This window comes from Cygnus atratus, chromosome 3 (genome assembly GCF_013377495.2).
Source record: "Cygnus atratus isolate AKBS03 ecotype Queensland, Australia chromosome 3, CAtr_DNAZoo_HiC_assembly, whole genome shotgun sequence".
In the NCBI taxonomy this organism is placed as follows: Eukaryota; Metazoa; Chordata; class Aves; order Anseriformes; family Anatidae; genus Cygnus; species Cygnus atratus.
The window spans coordinates 92,654,743-92,677,234 of NC_066364.1; the positions used below are offsets into that span (position 1 = coordinate 92,654,743).

General features: G+C 40.2%; 1 long non-coding RNA gene across 2 annotated transcripts; it reads left to right on the top strand.

The window, feature by feature from the left end:
- Positions 1-572: 572 nt before the first annotated feature.
- Positions 573-8,185, top strand: LOC118254285 (uncharacterized). Of its 2 annotated transcripts, XR_004780640.2 has the most exons (4): positions 573-1,156; positions 1,784-1,815; positions 2,737-2,913; positions 7,796-8,185. It is a non-coding gene; the product is annotated as an uncharacterized LOC118254285 (long non-coding RNA). The 2 variants fall into 2 exon arrangements; XR_004780639.2 differs by lacking the exon at positions 1,784-1,815.
- Positions 8,186-22,492: the final 14,307 nt, after the last annotated feature.

The window sequence follows — 22,492 nt, forward strand, 5'->3', positions numbered from 1 at the left end:
GGCTGTGCGCCCAAAGTTTGGCCGGCGGGGGGAGCAGCGCGACCCACGGGGGTCCTCGGCTGCGCCCGCCTTTCCTCAGCCCTCGTCTTCCTCTGGGCTGGCCTCCGCGCACTTACAGCTTTATCATCATTTATAGTTTTGTTATTGTCGCTGTTGTTGTTGTATTTCCTTCCCTCGTCCCCCTCACGGGATAAAAGTGGCGTAGGAAGAAAAACACACACACACCATCCCCGTCTGCCTTCCTCCCGAGCCCCTCAGGTTTTATTCAAGCGCCCGACCGCCCCTCTCCTCCTCCTCCTCCTCCTTCCTCCCCGCCTCGCTGCTCCCCGCGGGTTTTCCGCCCGCCCCCGGCCGGGCCCTGCCGTCCCTCTCCCTCACAGCGCCGCCCTCCGGCGGCCTCCCCGCCGCGCCCCGGCCCCGACCCCCGGCGCTCCGTCCCCTCACGGCCCCGCTTCCTCAGCGGGGCCCGGCGGCAGGCGGGGCTCCCCCGCGGTGTGAGCCGCCGGGGAAGCGGCCTCAGGCCGCCCGGGCCGAGGCCGGGAGGCGCTGTCGGGAGGTGGCGGCCCGGCCCGGCCCGGCCCGGCGGGGCTGCGGGTCACCTGCCTTCCCCCCGACCCGGCCTCGCTGAGGGGAAACAGCGCGGGGAATCGTCGCTGCTGGGCGTGGAAGATGCTGAAAGGAACGGGGGTGTCTTCTAAAAGGGTGTACGTGCCTCGTTATCGAGCTTATCGCGTAAGATTTCAGTCATGTTCATCGCCATGGTGCTGACTACTGCATGGAATAACCAGGAAACTGCAGCTTTCCCCTCCCCTGCACAAACGTACATAGACGTGGGCTCCAGTTGATTTCCTCTTGTGAAAAAATACTGCTGCCTTGTTTATTTTTAGTTATTGATCTTGCCAGCTTTTTGTGAGAAAGTCATCAGGATGGACTTAGCCCTTGCACAGGCTTTGAATTCACTTTAATATCAGAATTAAAATCCAGGGCCAGCTCTGCTATTCAAGGGGTGCATCTGCAGTTCAGGCAATGTGAAAAGAAGAAGCCTACTGCCAGGATGCGCTCAGGTGAGGACACAAAGGGTTAGCACCGAGTCCTGGATCTGGACCTGGCATTCCTGAGTGGAGAGCAAAGATGAGCTAATTACGGATTTCTACAGGTAATGGCTCAGGAGGCAGGCGTTATATTTGGAGGTGAATAAATAGCTCCGATATCTGTGCTTCCACACTAGTTTCCAGGTAGAAGATACGGTACTAATGAAGCCTAAGGGTCATGAGAGCATTCACGTTAATGGAAGAAAGCCTTTTTGTGCCTATTGCCACTTAATCTACTAGTAAAAGCAGAAGTACAGTAAAATCTCCATGTTCATTATCATCTTGACAATCCCTGAGTACAATCGTTTGATAAAAAGCTGTGATATGGAGCCAATTACAAGAACTGTCTTCCTTCACGATTCAGCCTTTCCTGGGCTCATAGCAGCTGTGGTTCATCTATCACGTTACTTCTGTAAAGGATTGTATCCACAGGCCCCCCAGAAATACAAGAATCACCTACTCCTTCCCTCCCCTGTTCACAGCCTAGCATGTATCTACTATGTATTGAGCTATATGCTCTTAATTTTAATGTGTGAGAAAGAACACACACTGTAATTATATATTTCCTCTGGATGTGTTTGTGTTGTTTCTGAATAAAGGCAACCTAAACAATGTGCTCCGTTTTCTTAGCTATTTGAAAATATAAAAGCTGAACTGATACACTGTTTAATTTTTTTCTGTTTATTTTTAAGAGACCTGCAACTGTGTATTTTGAATGCCCAAGGTAAGATTTAAGTAAACACAGTCTCCATGGTGAGTTTAATAACCTAACATCTCCATAAGATCACACATGCATATTGCAACAGTCTGAATAAATCAGACTATTAACACAGTATACAAAGTAATATTAATAAATCTTATATTTGCTTAATTACATATATAATCTACTGCATACACAACTAGGCCCTACTGTTTAATTTAACCCATCTACTCATTTCCATGCACTGAAACAAGCTAAGGTTTGGTTTCACACATCATTTTTTGTAAGGCTGCCTGCATGAATAAGGATTTGCAAACTCACTTAGGATCATACCATTCCATCCTTACACTGGCTAGGAAAATACATGTACCTTACACTGTTTTAATTTTTATATGTACATATGTATATATTAAAAAATAACTTTGAGAAAACTATATGTTTTGCAAACTTTTACACTAAGAAGTTATTAACTTACCAAAAGAACCCAGAACAATATTTTTAAAATCCAGTAACTCAGGTACAGTGAACAAAGTTAAAATACTTACCGCAAAGGTCATGAGAAAAACTGGCCCAGTGGTCTCAAAAATTCTAAGTAACAGACAACAAAGATATTCCAACTGCAGGTAATGTTTTCCACTTGAAAGATTTTTCAGTATTTGTTACTTGGTTTTATTTTCTGTTCTCATGTGGGTTCGAAGGAATTTGGTTCTTCTAGAAGTGAAGAACAAATGCTATTCTTTCTACGTATCACAGGAGGGTAAGGACAACAAGGTAAAACACATGCAATAATTCTGCTGCAGAAAGGCAATAAAAAGCACTCTACCTGCATTTCTTTATTCTATTGCAAAGGCTACAGCAGAGTGGTAAACTATGCCTTGTAGTTTATTCGTACTTTTGGTAATCTTCATAGCTGTCGCTTTTTTTTTTTTTTTTTTTTTTGTTAAGGACCTAGAAGCTGGCTGCAGGGCACCTACACTCAGGACCAGTTAAGGAAATCCATCTGCTTTCCAGAAGTAACATTTGCCTCTGCTCAGCACTCTCTGCTTGTGAGATCAAAATGCACCTAGATTTATGTCAGGCCTGCTCACAGCCTACGTGGCTCACCGGCAGCACTGACTGCAGGTTTGTGTTTTGATTTTTTGTTAATGTCACTTCAGTCCAGGCAATTACTTGACAAGCAACTGTGTTTTCAGGGTGTGTCGCCAAGTTGTAAGAAAAAGATCCCCAAGAAATGGTAAAAGCAGTTTGTTGTGCGTCAGTATCTAATACCATTCTTAATTTAGGAAAGAGAACAGACTTGTAGCAGATAGCAAAGCTGGAAACAATAGCATGCAGTAGCTACAAACATCCTGTTTCAATATGTGCTTTTACTCCTTCAAACCCGTCAGTCTCTGCCTTCCCAGTTTCATTTACAGTGGCAGTGAAACGGAGGGAATGAGCAAGCTGCAGGCAGCTTGTTACCTTGAGTCAGCCCCTGACCTTTCCATGGCCTACGAATCCTACAGAGCTCTGTAGAGAAACAGCACTATCTGGTGGAGGGAGTCTGTAAAGTCCTGTCAGGAATGGGCTTTACTCAGAGCCACTATTGCAAATGCTTCAGTGGTGTTCTTGCCCGAAGTTGATAAATAGTTTATGGTTTCAAGAGAATTCTTTTTTCTACAGCCCAAAAGGAAGAGGAATATATCTCGCTTAGTCTTTACAAAACTGATGCTTATATCAGTTTCTAGTGCTTTCATGAAGAATTTTTTCACCCTTCAAGAAATGTCAGTATATTTTCTGGATTTTCCTAGTATAGCAATATGAAAGAATGAGAGGAGCTTTTTTTTTTTTTCCTCTTAATGCTGAAAGGAGTGTCATTTCTTAAAGTTATACTAAATAGTTGCAAGTGGAATAAAATCAGGCTTGCATGCAAGGAAAGATTTTCAAAAATATCTTTATATCAAAAATGAAATAAAAGACAGAACTGAAGTTATAAACCTGGTGAAATTTTGTCTCTGAATCCACAGTAAACACATTCAAAGCATCATGTATGTGAAGATGTTCATTAGTATGACTATGTCCACTGAATTACTCTGAATTTAATGGATATACTTGTGCAAGTGAAATAGTTGAGTGTTGGTGGGATCAGTCCCTTCCTGGAAAGAAATCACTCCAATCAAAGTCTGTTGGCAAATGCCAAATATCGTTAAAAGTCAAATGATTATTTAGATATCTATTTTTTGTCATGCAGTTATGGAAAAAAAAGCATCCTCAAGAGCATTTTTGCTCCTGTCATGCTGCAGATGATCTTTAGGGTATACCACCAACTAATTCACCTTTTCTAAAGATGAAGAAAAGACCCAGTCTCACTGAGCTTGGTTCAACTTCCAGCTCCATTCCAATCGCTTTCCTTGTGTCCAGCCAATTTCCTGCTAATTTATTCTTCACTTGCAAAGCATGTACCTGAGGAAGTTACTTAAGTCACTCCTAGTGCTCTCTGTGAAATGTCATAGCAAAAGAGAGCTTTTCAGCGTGTGATTAATTCTCTCCAACTCTCTCTAGTTTAATTATGCTTTTGGTACTTTTCCCAACCACTTTTAAAAGAACATACTAAACTCTGCCTCAGTTTCTTAGCTTTCATTGGGAATAAGTCTTTCAAAATATATCTGCATTGCAACTGATACAGGATTGCAGGATTTGCAGTGTTAAGTTATCTAGTTCTGGCAGAGGTAGTGACTTCAGCACAGTGGCTACCAGTCAGCCTGATTTTAGGTATGTACCTAGTTTGCTAGCCAAGACTGAAACCTATGATATCATACCCTCCTAGCAGTTCTTATCTGAGCTAGATAGATTAGAGCCAGCTTGGGCATATCTGCATGTGTTACAAAAACATACCTCCAGTTGCAGAACATATGCTTAGGTCACATCTAGACTAGAGACTTCTGGCTCACCTCATTGGGGCTGTAGAGCAGTTTGATCCCAAACAAACACAGCTGTGCCAAGGACTCTCACCATTATGATTTTATTATATATATACTTTTTTTTTCCTTGGAAATGACGATTTTATTATACTGGTATAAAAAGCTTTAGCACTCTAACAGCTCTCTGGTAAAATGCAGTGGTATTTCAGTGTTGGAAATGTAGCCCAAATATATAAATAGGCTTCCACTTGGTCTAGTACATATATCTTCTCAGCCTTCACATACATAGCTTTCCTTGTTGACAGCATTCGCTGTAGGCTTGCAGTTCACAGGGTTGTTGCTATTCTAGACATGGAGTTGATGTAGAAACTTGTGAAAGGTAAAACCCAGATGTGATCTCTTCTTAGTTTATCATCTCGAGAATTTACAACAGGTTTCTTGGGCAGGGAAACTTGCAGGATACAAGTGCTCTGACATTGCTCTGGGCTATAATAGGAACCTGTTGATATTCAGACACAGTAGGATTATCTTTGCTGGGAATAACTTTGGGACAGAGGGACAAGGAGTTGCACCACCTTGCAGAGAATTCTAGAGTGGATCAGGCTGTGAGAGAGACCCTCTTGCCCTAAATCAGCCCCTCTATGCATATCAGGTGAGCCTTGGATGAAGTGTTTTTCTAAAGGTACAGCTCATTCTCTGCATCAAGGCCAGAAGAGGAAAGGAACATGAACCTCAGCCTTACCTGTCCAGGCAACTTGTCCTGTTGCTTTCTTGAGCAGCACACAGAAAAGGAAAAAAGAAAAAAAGGGGAAAAAAAAAAAGAAAACAGAAAAATGCAGTATATATGCTGCTTGAAGGAATTTTTCTGTATCATAAAAAACAAATGAACAAACAAGTGAAAACCACCATGAGAGTAAGTAGGGAAAAAGATAGGGCCTTTTCATTCCTTTCCTCTCTGCCAGCTAACCAATTTCAGGTGAGGAGGTGCATGGCCTGTAGTTAAATGCAATCACTCTCGTCATAGGAAAGCTAGTCCTCAGGTCACACCACTTGTCACAGCCCCCCAACACAAGGCTAGGCACACACTGTGTTTTGGGATTGATTGTCATTTATCCATATCCATGTTGGTTTCTGCTCTTTTTCTTTCTATCTGTAGAGTATTACAGTTCCTACTGGAAACTGTTCCACATTTGAGGTGGACTTCCCAAAAACAAAACTCTGTGAGTGAATCTGAGTGTTTTTGCCTCCAGGAAATACAATTTTCTCTCTGATTCTCTCATACACTACAGGAGTGCAAACCACAAAACATACTTTAGGGTAGACAAGAACAGGCTGAAAGGCCTATTGTTCTGCTAAAATGGATAAAGACAGCAGCTCATACAAAACTAGATGCAGGTGTTCCATCTACCCTGTAAAATGTTAATGTGTTTGAGTTATGTTTGTGGGCAGGCTGATGCCAAGAACACAAATGTTGTACTGAAAAAGCACCATTAACTACAATGGGGAAACAATAGATTTAAAGCTATGTAACTGAGATCAGAATCTGGAATGAGTGGTCTGCACTGGAAGTTCTGCAAATTTTAACTTTGGTACTTCTGGACGTCTGCTAGGGCATTTGCCCTGTAGTCAAAGGAAACAGTCATTTAAAGAATATTTTGAACTAATATTCAGTGTGAGTACACCAGAAGAAACTTCAAAAATATGGGAAACTCTGAGTCAGAGCAACTTGATATTTGCTCTTGATTTTGCCTTTACACAATGTAGTAAGATTCCTTAGAACAGTGGCAGGGTATATGGACTTTACTGAAGCATTGCTGAGATTCATCCTACTATCCCCCAGAACCCTGTACAGGGTTTGGGGTCTCTGTCACTATTATGTGTGACACTCCAAGGCAAACCCACTTCACTGTTGATAAGTCGTAGCTGACAAATAAGTGTGCCCAAGCTATAACTATCATTACCAGCTTTTTTTTATTATTATTATTTTAAATTATGCAACAATTTAGTAATAGCAAATATAAAAGAACTTGCTTTTCAAAATTAGGTGCTATTACCACAGAGAAGAGGACTGAGAAAGAGAATGACTAAAGGGCTACATGTTGGAAGTGCCTCTGAATTTTGAGTGCTTTAATTGCGAAATATCTGATGAGATATATTAGGTTTCTGAAGTAAAGTGGATAGTTTGAGCATTTAGTCCTAATTACCTGCTTAAAATCACATGTGAAGTCATTAACAGTCATTAATAAAATCTGTATCTCACAATTCCCACAGCCTTCCTCCAGCTTTTTCCCACGGTAGTATTCAAGAATTCACACTTTTTAAATTGATAATGCAAGGCATAATAAAGAAGTGATGTAATGATTTACATTATTTGGAGTATTGCCATTCAGGACATGTAGGACGTGTGGAGCTTTGCTTTCTGCCTTGTATCATTAACCAGTTATGATGCTGGCCAAAGCCTGAAAAGGCCCGAATATATGTGCATAACACTATACAACCTAGATGTCAGCATTCAGGACTCTTCAGGAGACTTATTTCTGCACGTGTCTTTGGAGAACTGAAACGTATCTAGCTACACAATTCCATAATACTGATTTCTTTTCAGTGGTTAAAACCAAGCTTAATTTCCTAGTATAGGTGACAGTTCTTTTAAGACATAGACAGTCCAGCAATGGTTATTGCTCTGACATACTGTTCATTATGGATGGAAGAAGTCGATGCTGGGAAAAAATGTTAAGGTGTGGACTGACAGAAAGATCTTTTCCCACATGCTGATGCCTAATGAGTCTCTAATGGCAAACAGAGTAGAAAACAGTTGAGCACTAAACATGACTTATGACTTCAGAGTTCACACACAGAATAAAGACATAAAAGATTAGCTGGTCACAATTACCCCTCCACAGTTCATGTTATTTTTCTTTCTTCTTTATGTTTGTGGGTGTGGCCGTGAGTTTGTCATACTCCATTATTCTTCTGCATTCACGTGCCCAAAACATCTGTCCATCTGTCCATTTAAAAGCTTCATCTGTTTTTCTTAGCCTTTTTTGTACTGGGTTGCAGAAGCTCTCAGTAACAAAACTAACGTGAATAATTTCATCCTGCAGTGAAATCCCAGTTTCTCCTAATGCCGTAGAAGACAAGCAGAAAAAGAAGGATGCCAACCTACGAAGCAGAACTTTTCTGGCAAGACAACACATGATCCACTTCCATCAAAGTAAACTCTGAGCCCAAGCAAAGCACAGCAGATCTGAGTTAGTATTACATGGCTAGTAATTATACCTCTGGAACTTCATTAGCTTTTGATAAATCTTCCACACATCTACCCTCAAAGCATCCTCTTGAATTTCATACATTCATTTTGGGTTTTGATGGCTGTGCTATAAAGGCAAAGAAAATTTATATTCAATCCAATTAGGAAACAGATTTTCTTCCTTGTGAAAATTTAAGGAAAGTAAGAGGGTAGTTTGGTTTGGTTTGGTTCAATTTTATCTAAATATATTTAGAAATATTTCTAAATGTATCTGTGTTTAGCAGATAACTTCTAAGAGATATTCTTTTGCTCTCTACCATAAATCATAAATATTTCAGCTTTTGGACATAGTAAGCATTTGGGAGCAAAAAGAAAAGAAAAAAAAAAAAAAAGGAATACCACAAACTACAAATGCTCAGTATCTGAAACCAGTCTGGCTCTCAACTGAAAATAATCCACCATGAAATTTAAAGTTTAAAGAAAAAAAGTGTTTTTGTTGTTGTTTTCTTTTGGTTTTGTTTTATGGAAAGCAGAAAAGCAGGCATTCCAAAATAAACTTGTGAGAACTGCTTACCTTCATCTAAATCTCATACAGTTACATCAGTTATTTCTTGCTATCTGAATTTAAACAAAATAATAGGGGGATATTTGTCCCAATGCTGCTCATGTAAATTCAAATAAATAATTCAATAATTCATCTAAATGAATCAGATATATGGCTGATGACTTTTAACAATCTAAGCTAGAACAAAGTTGTCTGATTATTTCCAGATAGTCTGAATGTCAATTAAAGTGGTCAAATTAGTTTTGTTACAGTGTTTCTTTGAAAAAATATAAAATATTAATAAAAACATTGTGTATTTTTCTGTTCTGACCGTAACTGTCAAAATAATTGGATGAAAATGTATGTCATGATCATAAAGGCATTTCTGTGAAGTGCTATTCATCAAAAATATTTTCCATCTCTAATATTAATATATCAGAAGGAGACCCTTGGGAGATCCTCAGTATCCCTGGTGTTAATATTCTGTCTGAGCCTAGGGAATGCGGTATTATTCATCCATCCTTGCTGGAAGTGGAAGAAAATCACTCCACTAGAGGACTAGATGTGATGCTTAAAAAGTAGCATAAAGAAAATACTGCTGTTCCTGCTCCTGAATTACTCTACTTTTCTTGTAGGTACCGCAGTGCTCACAATACCTTGTTCTTTATAAAACAAAAAATGAACCATTTGTATTCATACAGATCACGTAGTCAGTTGCTGCTTCACTTTCATTTTCCCCTATTTATTTGTTTTAATCTGTTTACACTGATATTTACATATCTTTCTAACCCTTTCAAAGTAAGGAGATTTTTGGTTTGTGCTCTTATGATCCACTCTTTATTTGATTTTTTTTACACTATATGTAGCTGACATAGAAATGTTGATACTTTATTAGATTAAATGTATATTTATAAATTTAAGGAGCACTGTTCCTTTACTTAATTCTTCCTACAACATTTGGAGGTAGCTTACACTTGCTCCAAAATACAGAAAGCTGCTATATACAGTAGGGAGTAATATGGGAGAGAGGAGGAAAAGGGTGTAAACAATCAGGTTAAAAACTGAAGTATGGTTTTATATTTAGTAAGCATTTATTATCACAGAAATAGTATAATCAAAGTAGAACATCATCTTTAATTCTAAAACATTTTACCAAGTCTGCTGATATTCTCATAACCTTACGTCGTTTGTACTGAAACTTGTCTAGCTTTTCTTGATCTTTTTTTTATATATATATAAAAGTTTGATTAATATCATTCCAAACATTTCTGAGTTATGTGTGGATTAATAACATAACCTTTTTCAGATGTTTCAGTAGTGTATTTTATGCCTGAATAGTTCAGTAATGGCAGAAGACAGAGACATGACACCTAGTGTTTTGTTGTTTTTGTTGGGTGTTTTTGTTTGTTTTTAATTTAGTTGGGATCTAAGAAATGCCAAGTGTGGAAAAAAATGAGTATAATTATTTCAAAGTTATATGTGTTAAATGAGATATTTCCCTTAAAACTTTGCACTTTTTTTTTTTTTTTAATCACTCTAAAGGGACAGAAGCCAACAATGGCAAATGCCCTTAGGTATCTAAATGTTATGGTTCTGGTAAACAGGGCTGTTGACAGGATCATGAAGTAAAGCTCCCATTGTACTTAGCACCTTTTAAAGTTATGGCACTTTACTGAAATACAATGGATTTGAATACCTAACTTTAACGACCTCTAATTTTTATTTTTGGAAAGAGTTCAGGTGTCTTCTGCTGACATGGAAGTTTAGGCCTCTACCCTACAATTGGATCTATGTGAATATCTGTCAGGAAAATAGAAAAGTAGAAAAGAGAGGGAGTTCAAATATTTCAGGCCTGGGATTGTTTGAGTGAAAAACACTGAAACCTATTTCATCCATTGGATTACTACTGTAACAGTAGTAATCAGTAGTCTTGCAATGAAACTTAATCCTCTTTACTTTGGGAATACAAAGCTACTGGTGAGAGACAGCATTCAAGGTGTTTGAAGTTGTCAAGCTTTGACATAGTGCCTCTTGCCTTTTTCCATAATGTGGATGTTTCTCTTCTCTTCCTTATTAGTGGATTGCATGAAGTGGATGATAATATAATTATTGACATTACTAAACTGTCTGAAATAGCCTTTATAGAGATCTTTTTCTAGCTTAGCAGGCAAGGGCTTATTTACTTCAGGAGACAATCAGTAGTCATATCACAGCTGTTTTGAAGCTATGAAGCTATGTAGCAAAGCATAAGCTCAGGTTAAAAGACATCTGTAACTTCAGCAAAGTGCTTCAGAATACAAAAAGGGCATGTGGTGCATAGGTGGTTTTCTGAACTGCTTCTCCATTTGACATAAGTGAGGTCAGGGCCCTTCAGCTCAAGCTGAAGACAGGGGAGATAAAAAGCAGTGAGTTACCACAATGGGAGGGTACAAGTGTTGTGAGGGAAAGGTACAAATCTGTCCCATCCTCAACAGACAGGAAATACAGGATTGATTACACTGTATGATTAAAGTTAAGCATGATCCTGGGAACTCTCCTAGACAGGAATGCTTTCTAGAGTTGTCTTTCAAGCACCTGTTCAAAGTAGCCATACCTTCCTGTGTTAGAAGACACCTTCCCAAAGCTCTTGTGGGAGTGAAAGATTACCTATACTTACATTAGTACCTCAAATCCCTGTGATAGCCTTTTTGTGTTAAACTGGTGATCATACACATTAAATCGATTTTCGCTAGATACAGTTTATCTGATGTAATGCTACCCAATATCAGCCTACCATCTAGTAAGTAACAATTTTACCGGTTTGTAGTACTAGTAAACTAGTACTTCGACCATGCAACTTTCCCTAGACAGGTGAAAAGTGGTGCTAAAATAATGTTTCTACAAATATATGATCAGAGTCAGAGCCCAGTCTGCATTTACTACTGGTACTTACAGTGGGTGACAACATTTGAATATTTATTGCATTGATATAAAAATATATCATGAACCTATCAAATACTGTAACACTGCAAAATCTTCAGAATAAGGGCTATGAAATGAAATTTTAGGGGCCTTGAGCTCTTTCTCTCCCTGCTCAGTTTTCAGCCCACCTGCTCTGTTTTTTAGACCTCTCTGCGGTAGTGCTGCAGCCCAGGCTGATACAGGGGCATGCTCCTCATTCAGGTCTCCAGAGCTATAGGGACATGAAACATGGGCAGCTTAGATCCCTGTTTTTCTCTCTTCTCCACTGGAGCTGTCATCTGTTATCTCACCATGCCTCTGGGAGAGAAAAGTGAGGAAGAAATGAAAGATACATAGTGGGGACACAGGGAAGAGGGCAAACGGGGAGTAATGGGAGCATCCCATCTAGGGACATGGTTTAGTGGGTGACGTTGGTGTCAGGGGAGTGGTTGGACAGGATGATCTTGGAGGTCTTTTCCAACCTTTATGATTCTATGATCTTTTGGTAGTGTGTCTATTTACAGCTGGGATACTGCCGGGACACTGGGTATAAATCACCCATCAGCAGTATTTATTACTGTTGTTACAGAAGCAACACCACTGAAGTATGGGTTCTTACTTGATGCCATTTTGTTTGACAACAAGTTGAGAACACAAACTTCTGCATTTGGGGGAGGGGGGGGAGAGGACAGGACAGGACTGATGTTGAATTGCTGCAAACTTACTCAAATACAAAGAGACAAACAAGTTAATATGATTTTGTTTCCCATTGTGAACCTTTCTTGTTATCTTCTTTCTTGTCACACTACTGTCAAGTCTAAAAGCATAGGCATCAACTTCTACTCTGAATTATCCTCAGAGTTTCTCTTGCTAATTTTTTCAGCAGTAAAATCTTCAGTCAGCTTGTCCAAGATACAATTAAGCAACACCCTGCTTTCTGGGTTGTGACAGATGTATTCCTGCACCACTCCTGCTCATTCATAATGTTGTAAAGGTTTGTGTAGTCTGTTGCCTATAGCAAATACTTTTTGCTCTCATTTATTCCTGTTTGTGTAAACTCATATTGTTGATTTTCACACCTTCAGGTTCCTACACAGCCCATCCCAACTCTGCCTCACTATCTCTCCTTCCTAACAAGAAGTCAACACCCTTCTCTGATCACTGTCTTTTACAAGCGGGCAAAGCTTCTTTCTTACATTCCGATTCAAGTACCATAGTGATTTTCTTACACTGCCCTTATGCTTAGGAGAAACCTGCCCAACTACCCACTGTGCTTCAGAACCCAAAAACCTCCTTTACTGTGACACTTGCAAATGTGCCAGTAGTCATCTGCTTTTTTTCTGCTGTTTGGCACACAGCTTGATAGGATCCTGCTCCATCACAGCAGCTCCCAGTTGCTATGATAACATTAATAGTAACAACATTAATAGTATAAGGACTGAATCAGCAAAAGGTATTTCATAGGAATAGACTTGTGTCCTTTCTGAAGGGTCCATATGCAAACAAGGCTTCGTCTCAATAATCACACATTAGAAAAGAAAAACAAAACAAACAAAAAAAAAACAAGGTCTTTCAAACTCTTCTGTAGGTGCTCTGCATTTCTCACATGAGCTTATTAAATCCCTATGAGTAAAAGGTATAAAGGATGAGTAGGCTTTCTGGTTTTGGCAGAATTAGCAAACTAACCCTTCACTCTTTGTGGGCAATGATTCTTCTCCACTGAAAGGAAGAGATCACTGGTAAAGCTACTTTCAGAGATATTTAACTAGTGCCTCTTCCTACTAGCAGCATGGTCTTCAAGCTATTTCATAACACCTTCCCTCTCAAAGATTGATCATGCATGTATTAAGATACATCACTTCTAATCTTATCTGCTAGAAATTTACCTCACTTTCACTACTTATTATTGCCATTTTAAAGAGACTTTTTAAAGAGTGGGAGTTTCAGAATGATATTGTCTAAATAATACATCCAAATCTGTTGTTATGCATTTATAAATCTTAACTCTAAAGTAATAATAACAAATACTTCTATTGCCATTTATTCGGTGAAATGACTGTAAATTTCTTCACCAATGAAAGGTGAAGTGGCCAGCTGAAATGAGAACTGGGCAGCTAATGGAAGAACACTTCATTTAGGAATGTGAGGAAGTATTATATGCCAAGCACATCCTAAATTAAGTCTCATGGCAATGCAGAACTATGACTGCAAAGTCATAGTGTGTATATGAGTGGGAGTCAGCAAATAGATGTGATGGAAGCTCAAAGTTTCTCTTTAATCTTGTAATGTATTCACTGGTATTTTATTTACAGAAGCAATTACTTCTGTCTATATATAGTTAGTTACTGTAATAGTTACTTTGCAAAAATAGCAACCAAGTTTTATGTGTCAACATTATCCATTCACTGGAATCCTTGGAACTTTTTGTCAGAGAATGAATGATCTGCTGTGGTGCAGGATAAAAAAGACAAATGCAAGTAACAAATCTGCCCATCTTCTAGGCCTGTTGTTCCTATCAAACAAAAATTGTTGCTGGGTTGCTGTTTCTTGAACCTAATATCATTGCTTTAGATTTAGCACGGATGAGGCATTAAATATGTTTATGTTACCTCCAAAGTTTTGGCCTGGTGACAAAATCCTGTACAAATTTCAAACTGAACAGATTTTGTGACTGAGTCTGCAAGATGGACTGCAATGATTTGAAAGAACGGTCACTAGTATTTCCAATAAAACCACTTTTGAAGTATTTTTAACAAAAATGAAGGCTGCCATACTAGTAAAAAGATGTATATGTGTTACAACCACAATCAGAAAGCAAGCTCTGACTTCACAAAGGGAAAGACATGCCATGTTCTAACATGGTCTTCTAATGGTAGCTGTTGGCTGCAGTCATCCATTCCAGAACTGCTGGATCTAAAGGAAAAAATATATATGTGTGTGTGTGTGTGTGTGCATGTCTTCTGCCTTCCCTTCAGCAAAGAGTTGCATCCTTCTCAGTTCAGCCGTAGAAGCAGGCTAATCAATCTCCAGCCACATCTCTGCTGAAGACAGTGGAATTTCAGGCATGTGATAAAGGCCTTAAGTAACTTTTATTTTGATCTTTACAGTTATGTGGACTTGGACACATGTATAAGACCCTTTTAAAATCTTTAGAATTTTAAAACACCAGCTTGCTTTTGAAGATGGGCAAGGAGGGGAAATGATAACTGAGAAATAAAGTTCTCTAAATGATCACTTGTTTCATGATATGTATTACTAAGAACACATTTTGACTACATACAAACATTCTCATTTCAAAATTATCCACAGATTGCTTCATAAGAACTGTTTAAGTATGTCTGTGTAAACTATTCTGCCAATAAGTAACAGGCAAGAAGCAAACATAGCAAACAGTTACTGTTACTGTCTATGTGCTGGAACTGCTCAAAATTTTCTGACAGGAGTTTTCCTGTAAAATCTGCACTTACTAAAATCTAAGACTCTTCTGTGCTAATATCTGAGCATCTCATAGTCATTATTTACTTTCATACACCCCTTTGGAAAACATTATTGGTAACCCATTTTACTGATGAGGAACTGATGCACAGAAAAAACAAATCTTCGAGGTCACATAGGGCATGTGTAGTAGAAGAGGAAATTGAATCTCAGATTCAGATTAATGTTCCCTAGACCAAAGCCCTTTTCATATCTTGCTGAAAGCATCTGATCAATTTGTAAGCACTTAACTGCTGTTCGAACAGATGGGAATAATGCACACATTTTGAGGCCACTCTACTTGGCAACATCTCCTGTTTTCAGAAGAGATGGATTTATTCTGACCATAATGAGACACATGGCCTTGTGGCTGTTGAAGGTCCCGGCCTGGGTGCTTCTACAGAGTCAACAAAGGAAACTGAGACTCTGATTTGTCTCTGAAACTTCCTAGTCCCATGTACAGAGAACTTATAGGCAAACACATATAGAAAAATGCATAGGGTAAAATAAACAGGATAAAGGCTTTTATATGGTAATATTACAGGAATAATGGGTTTTGCTATTTCAGTGGACTGACTTTGAGGGAAGTACTTTAGTTAAAAAAAAAGAAGACGTTTACTATAATCTTAAGCATGTTTATTTACTGAAATCAGAACTGACTTCTACAGAAGTAGAATTGCCCTCTAGCAATCACTAAGCCATTGTTTACTTCTGATTCTGAAGAGACTGTCTCCTTTGAATTAGATGTGTGTGGTAACCCTGGGACAACAGCCTATACTTCAGTCTAAACATCCTTTCATATCCCTTACCTTCCTTCAAAGACTTCTTTTTTCTATTCCCTTAGATATATAGTCTCGATATATTACCATGTAATGGAGCTTCGGGAGTAATTCTGCAAAACAGTTGCCAGGATCAATCAGCAGAAGAGCCACACTATCTTACTCAGTGCAGCTGTACAGTTAACAGATCATGTATGGAATACCAATGGGTTTTGAAGATGCAAGATATGGTTCTGTACCTTTGCACAAATCACTTATTTTGCCTTTGCCTGTGCCTGCATGCTCCAAAACAGGGAAATGAGGTTGTGAGGAGAAATACCAGTGCTTTCCGAAACAATTCAGAAGCTTTTCAAACACACTCTGACAATAGGTATTTCTGCTCATATGCAGCCAGTTTGGTATTTCTGACTGGCTGCACATGTGCACAAGGACTCCATATCATATGGACGATGCATTTGGCCTCATCCACACATAAATTAGAGCTGTTGGAAACACGTAGAGAGCAACTACATAGCAATGGCCTGTAGATTCGGTGTATCTGGAGTTGTACTAAGGAAGCTGGTCACAGTGTCTTCTTCAAAGTGGTACTTAGGATCTGAGCACGGAGGACCCCCATTTTGAGATGGCAACATGATAAATACATACAAGACTGGGAGGCATTCATATTTATATTGGGTTTACATGACAAGGGTTTGGTAGCAGGGCCTGCAGGGGTGGCCTCTGTGAGAAGATTCCAGAAGTTGCTCTATGTTAGATAAGGACCAGTTTCAGATGGCTCCAAAGGGACCCGCCACTGGCCAGAGCCGGGCCAGTGAGTGATGTTGTTTGCGCCTCTGTGAGAGCAGATTTAAGAAAAGGAAAAACAAACAAACAAACAAACAAACTGCTGCACACCAGCAGCTGGGAGAGAGGAGTGAGAACCAGCCCTGCAGACCCCAAGGTGAGTGCAGCAGGAGGGCAGGAGGTGCTCCAGGCACGCAGCAGCAGTTCCCCTGCAGCCTGTGGAGAGGCCCCTGGTGGAGCAGGCTGTCCCCCTGCAGCCCATGGGTCCCACACGGAGCAGATCTCCACGCTGCAGCCCATGGAGGAGCCCCCGGTGGAGTAGGTGGATGTGGCCTGGAGGAGGCTGCAGCCCATGGAGAGCCCCCGCAGGAGCAGGCCCCAGGCCGGAGCTGCAGCCCGTGGAGAGGAGCCCACGCAGGAGCAGGGGGGCTGGGGGGAGCTGCCGCCCGTGGGGGACCCGTGCTGGAGCAATTTGCTCCTGACGGATGGACCCCGTGGTATGGAGCCGTGTTGGGGGGCAGCCCCCGGGCAGCCCCCGCAGGCTCAGTTCGGGAAGGACAGCATCCCGTGGGAGGGACCCCACGTGGAGCAGGGGCAGAGAGTGACCCTGAAGGAGTGGCAGAGATGAAGTGCTATAGACTGAACACAACCCCCATTCTCCGTTCCCCTGAGCTGCTCAGTGGGAGGAGGTGGAAGAGGGTGGATGGGGGGAAGGTGTTTTTACTTTGCTTTTAGTTTTCACTGGCCTAGTCTGCTAGTGAAAGGCAATAAATTATATTAATCTTCCTATGCTGTGTCTGTTTTGCCTGTGATGATAATTGGTGAGTGATCTCCTGGTCCCTTGAGCCCTTTCCATTGTATTTTCTCCCCCTTTTCCTGTGAAGAGAGGGAATGAGAGAGCGGCTGTGGTGGAGTTCAGCTGTCCAGCAGGGTAAAGCCACCACAACATTTTGCATCGGTGGGGGTTGTATGTTAGTATAATATGTTAGTATCCTGGATAGGCAAGGCATAGGCTAAAGTCAAGGTCTAACTATCCAACTAAAGAAATAAGTTTACAGTAGTGGTGAAGGTAACACTAACATGGAGCTTTCATTTACAAGCACACACTAACACATGCCAAATAAAGCTAGCAGCGCCTTGTCTGGCTCGCAAGTACAAAATATGAATACAGTGAAAATTATTTCCTGACAGATCCCGGCTTTTGCTGATAGACATTACCAGTCCCTAATCTAACAGCTACTTAATACAGATCACCCATATCACTACTAGACACACGATAGTGTTTAGGAGTCAGTCACAGATGAGTATACCATCACACTATATTTTTGTACAGGCAGTCAGATGGTCTATCTCCCAGAGACATTTCAATACAAATATAAGACAGGAAGGAACAGAAGAAAACAAAAACAGTTGGGGATTACAAAAGCATTTTGAGAGTATATTGGCAAGGTGGACAGTGGGCTCAATTACTCCACACCATGTTCTTCTAGGCCTTGAAGACAAAGAGAAATTGAGGAGGTTTTGAAGAAGAGCATATTTTGGGCAGATGCTTTTATGTCTGCATTGCTTGCAAGAGGCCTTTGCTAATTAATTGGGAAATTACTGCTTTTTCCTTCTGCAAGGCTACACAAACAGGTGCAGACAGATGCAAGAAAGCTCTGCTCATGCTCTGAGTTTCCCAGACATAAGCTAGCTTCTGTCTGGAAGATGTAGAGTCATGTTAATGTGGCACCATGCCCAAACTAACATACCCTGCTTCTCAGCAGTGCTTATTAGCTGAGGTTCATGCACTTATCTCACTTTTGGACTGGGGCCTTCCTGTGTCTGACAAGCTAAGGGCACAGGCAGAATTCTCATGTCTGTCTGGCCTTCCCTGTGTGCAGACACTTCTATATCATGACATTCTGCTACCTTTTGGTAAGAAACAGATTGTTAAAAATGACCAATTCTCTTCTCCCAGTTGTACTCCTAAGGAAATTTTTGTCAGTCTGCCAAGATGATAACAAAACACACGAACATCTCATGGTTCAGCTCACATCATCACCAAAGCAGCAGTAATGGCTGCGAGAGAAGCTAACTCAGGAGCTGCCAAAGTGCTGAGGTACGAAACAGAAGTATGGATGACATTCTTTATGAAGCCTGAGAACAGATCATACAACCCTCAGCATATTTCTGCAGCCTAGCCAAGAACCAGGTTGCACTCTCATACCGTAAGTAATCCAGCATCTGCCCCCAGTGGCTGATTTTTGGGAACCGTGTGAAGGACTGGATTTCCTCCAGTTGTCAAGGAGAGAGTAAGGCCCAGTGCATAATCCTACTGGTTCACCTGCCCTCCTAAAACTTCAGGTGGCACGATTTTTACAGTTCCCAGAAAAAGAGAAAGAAATGCAGCTATGCTGGGTTTCTTCCCACTGAACACTGTTAGGACCCACAATCCATCATTCCTACACTAAAATGACAAATTTCACTGGTTTTATATTGAACTACAGCTACTGTGGAAAAGATACTGGATTCAAGCCCCATTGGTAATATAAGATATGAGACAAGTGCACACAGTTTAGCTATTACCTTTCTGTCAGGCTCAAGAAATTGCATTCAGCCATATGAAAATGCTCCTGAGACTGGAAAACAAAGGACCCAGTGTGTGGGAAAGGTATACAATTCATATTGCTCCTAAGATTTTAATTTTGTCTCCCTGTGGTTATTTCACTACATTATTTTCATATTTTTCAATGGGATGCCTACCTTCACTGGAAAATATTTGGACAATGTAGCAAAGTTTAGAACAAAGTAGCTCTAAGTGTGCTTTTTTGTTTGGCTTTGAAGCCTAATTAATATTCTTTAAACACAACTTAAAAAAACAACACGAGGCATATATGTTTGTAAAATAACATTTACACTAATACACAGATGAAGGATTTTACTGTGGATATACCCACAGCGTCTTTTGCAAGCAAGTATAAATGTATTTTGTCCACCATCCAGACATCTAGGAGGCCATAACAGCATAAAGCTACAGCTCACAAGCTCTTCATTAGCAGGCTCTACTAGTTCAGGTTAATTGATGCACCAGCAGTGGCTGTATGGCTTCTGGCCAGCGCAGAGCACAGATGGATCTTTGCTGGTAAATGACCACATACCCTTACCTCCTAGTGAAGAATTTTTGAGCCCAATCTTGAGAAAGCATTCTATATGGGGCAATACTGGAACAGACTGACACTTAAGTCCTTATGAAACCAGAGGACTAATCAATGCTTGAACTTGGTTATATGCTTTAATCTGCTTTTTTTTTTTTTTTTTTTTTTTTTTTTTTACTATTTCGCTGTCCTGAATAAACATAAGTATGTGCTTTTCTCAGTGGAACTCTAAAAACATTAACATACAGCAGTTCAGACAATGATTTACTGGTGTCAAGTCTAACCCTTATCAAAAAACAATAACACAAAGAACAGGCATTACATCTGCGACATGCAAAGCTGTTTCACTTAGTAACTATATTGCATTGCATTTGAAAGTAAATCCTGCGCATTTATGAGAAGAAAAAAAGCCTCATATGATTAATTTTATTCAAAATAATTCAAATTAGGGAGTCTCAAATTTTATATACTTAATTTGAATATACAACTGCTAAGTTCTTTTGAAGTGAACTCTGAAATAATTGGGTAAATGCCTTTTTAGAGGTTTAGAGAAATGTCAGTCTTAATCTTTTGCAGCAGGGGTCACTATAAACGAATCTACAAAAATCTGACAGTATAGAATACATGTACCAGAACAGATAGTAAAATTACTGATTATAGATAAGGAACAGTGTCACTGTAGGTGAGCATGAGAAAAAATCCAAACATTTTTATACAGGTAATTTCCCTAAAATCAGCAGTACAGACTTAGCTCTTCCTTACAAGAATGGTGACCTAATTCCAAACTCTTAACAGAAGAGAAATAAAGTTGACTCCATGATATTTACTCAGACACAGGAATTTTAATGCAGTGCATCAAAGGAGTCAGATGACACCAGCAGTATTTTTATATAATGCACAAAGTTTCACTGAAAATGTTATCAAATATAATCAGACCAAGTATTTAAATATGATTTCAAACCTATTTATAATCACAGTCTTTTGTCCCTATTTGCATAGTGTGCTGGGTTCTTATATTTGAAGGTTGTTTCCAGATTGGTATGAGAGTAGCATCTGATCTGAAACACAAAACAAACAAACAAACAAACAAACAAAAACAGAAATTTACCTATTATAAATAAAGATATTTGAGCTGAATAACTGTCTGAATATCTAACATGATTTCATATGTATGACATTAGCTGGCTAGGTTACAAGAGTTTAGCCTTAGCAATGGATATTTCCCTAATATGAGACTAAACTACTCTTTGTACAGCACTTACTAGGACAAAAATTTCAATTGAATCAGTTCTGAGCCTGCAAACACATATATACTTGATTACCTTTAAACATGTGAACAGTCCTACTGAGGTCTATGAGTCAGATCCTCAACTTGTGTAAATCATAGGCCCTATTTAAACCAACAGAGCTATGACAGTTTATATCAGCTGAAGATCTGGCATCACAGATATAACCCCATGCATAAAGACATGTATGTGCACAATTCTCTCTCTGGTCCCCTGAAAGCTATAGAGGTCAGGTAAATTTCATGGAAAGACAGAGGCTGCATTGAACATTACTGTGTTTAAAGTAATTCCAGACCGTTAAACACACATTTATTATAAAGTCAAGATGAAAAATTATGAATTATTTAAGTTTATTACACCTTAGTTATATTTAAGATGTTACCATTCCAAGACTTGAGGACAGCTAGCTGGTAGTTATGACCACAAGTTACAAATATTTATGATACAAAGCAGAAGACCTTTTACGGTAATGGAAGCATGAAAGGCAGTTTCGTTTTAACAGCCTGCTTGCTCCACTCTTATAGCGAGGACTCCAGACAACCAGCACCCATTAACCTTTACGTAAGAGACAGACTTCACAAGCATGCTGCTGAAAGTTCATGTAGGAGATATAGATGTAAAAGGAATAAATATGGAGATCACTAGGAAGCATAACTTAATCTGAAACTTAATTACAGAATACTGACACTGACTATTTTCAGCACTAGAGTGCAAATGTTTGCAGTGTAGTTATAAGGGGAAATAATGCAGGTTCTAGTCTGCATGAGGTAAAGGAACACAAACGTCCAATTTATACTTGGATCCACATGTTTTTTATCTTTCCAGTGGGCTGTGAGAAAGAGCATGTATTTATTTCTATGTCTTCTGTGCTTGCCCTTGACATGGTATCTCAGTGTCACACAAATATGCTTTCTGCTTCCCAATACCCCTGCGAAAAATAACTAACCTCACCTCAGAGAAACAGAAAAGATGCATCGTATCACTGAGGTTCTGATCCAAAGCCTACCAACATCAGTGGAAACGTTTCCAATAGCTTCCAAACTCCTGTCAGCCAGGAACTGAACTTAGACATTTTTGCGTCTCCACTCTGTCATTAGCTTAGATGAAAGGCCAGGGCACCTTTCATATTGCAGCAGGTGCTGGCCCACTGGCTCCACAGCACCAGCCCTTGCCCCTGCAGTGTGCCCAGGTGGCCAAGAAGGACAATGGCATCCTGGCTTACATCAGGAAATAATGTAGCCAGCAGGACCAGGGAGGTGATCGTCCCCCTGTTCTCAGCTCTGGTGAGGCCGCACCTCAAGTACTGTGTTCAGTTTTGGGCCCCTCAGTACAAGAAAGACATTGAGGCCCTGGAGCGTGTCCAGAGAAGGGCAATGAAGCTGGTGAAGGGCCTGGGACACAAGTCCTGTGAGGAGCGGCTGAGGGAACTGGGGTTGTTTAATCTGAAGAAGAGGAGGCTCAGGGGAGACCTCATTGCTCTCTATAACTACCTGAAAGGAAGGTGTGGGGAGCTGGGGGTCGGCCTCTTTGCACAGGTAACTAGTGATAGGACTAGAGGGAATGGCCTCAAGTTGTGCCAGGGGAGGTTCAGGTTGGAAATGAGGAGAC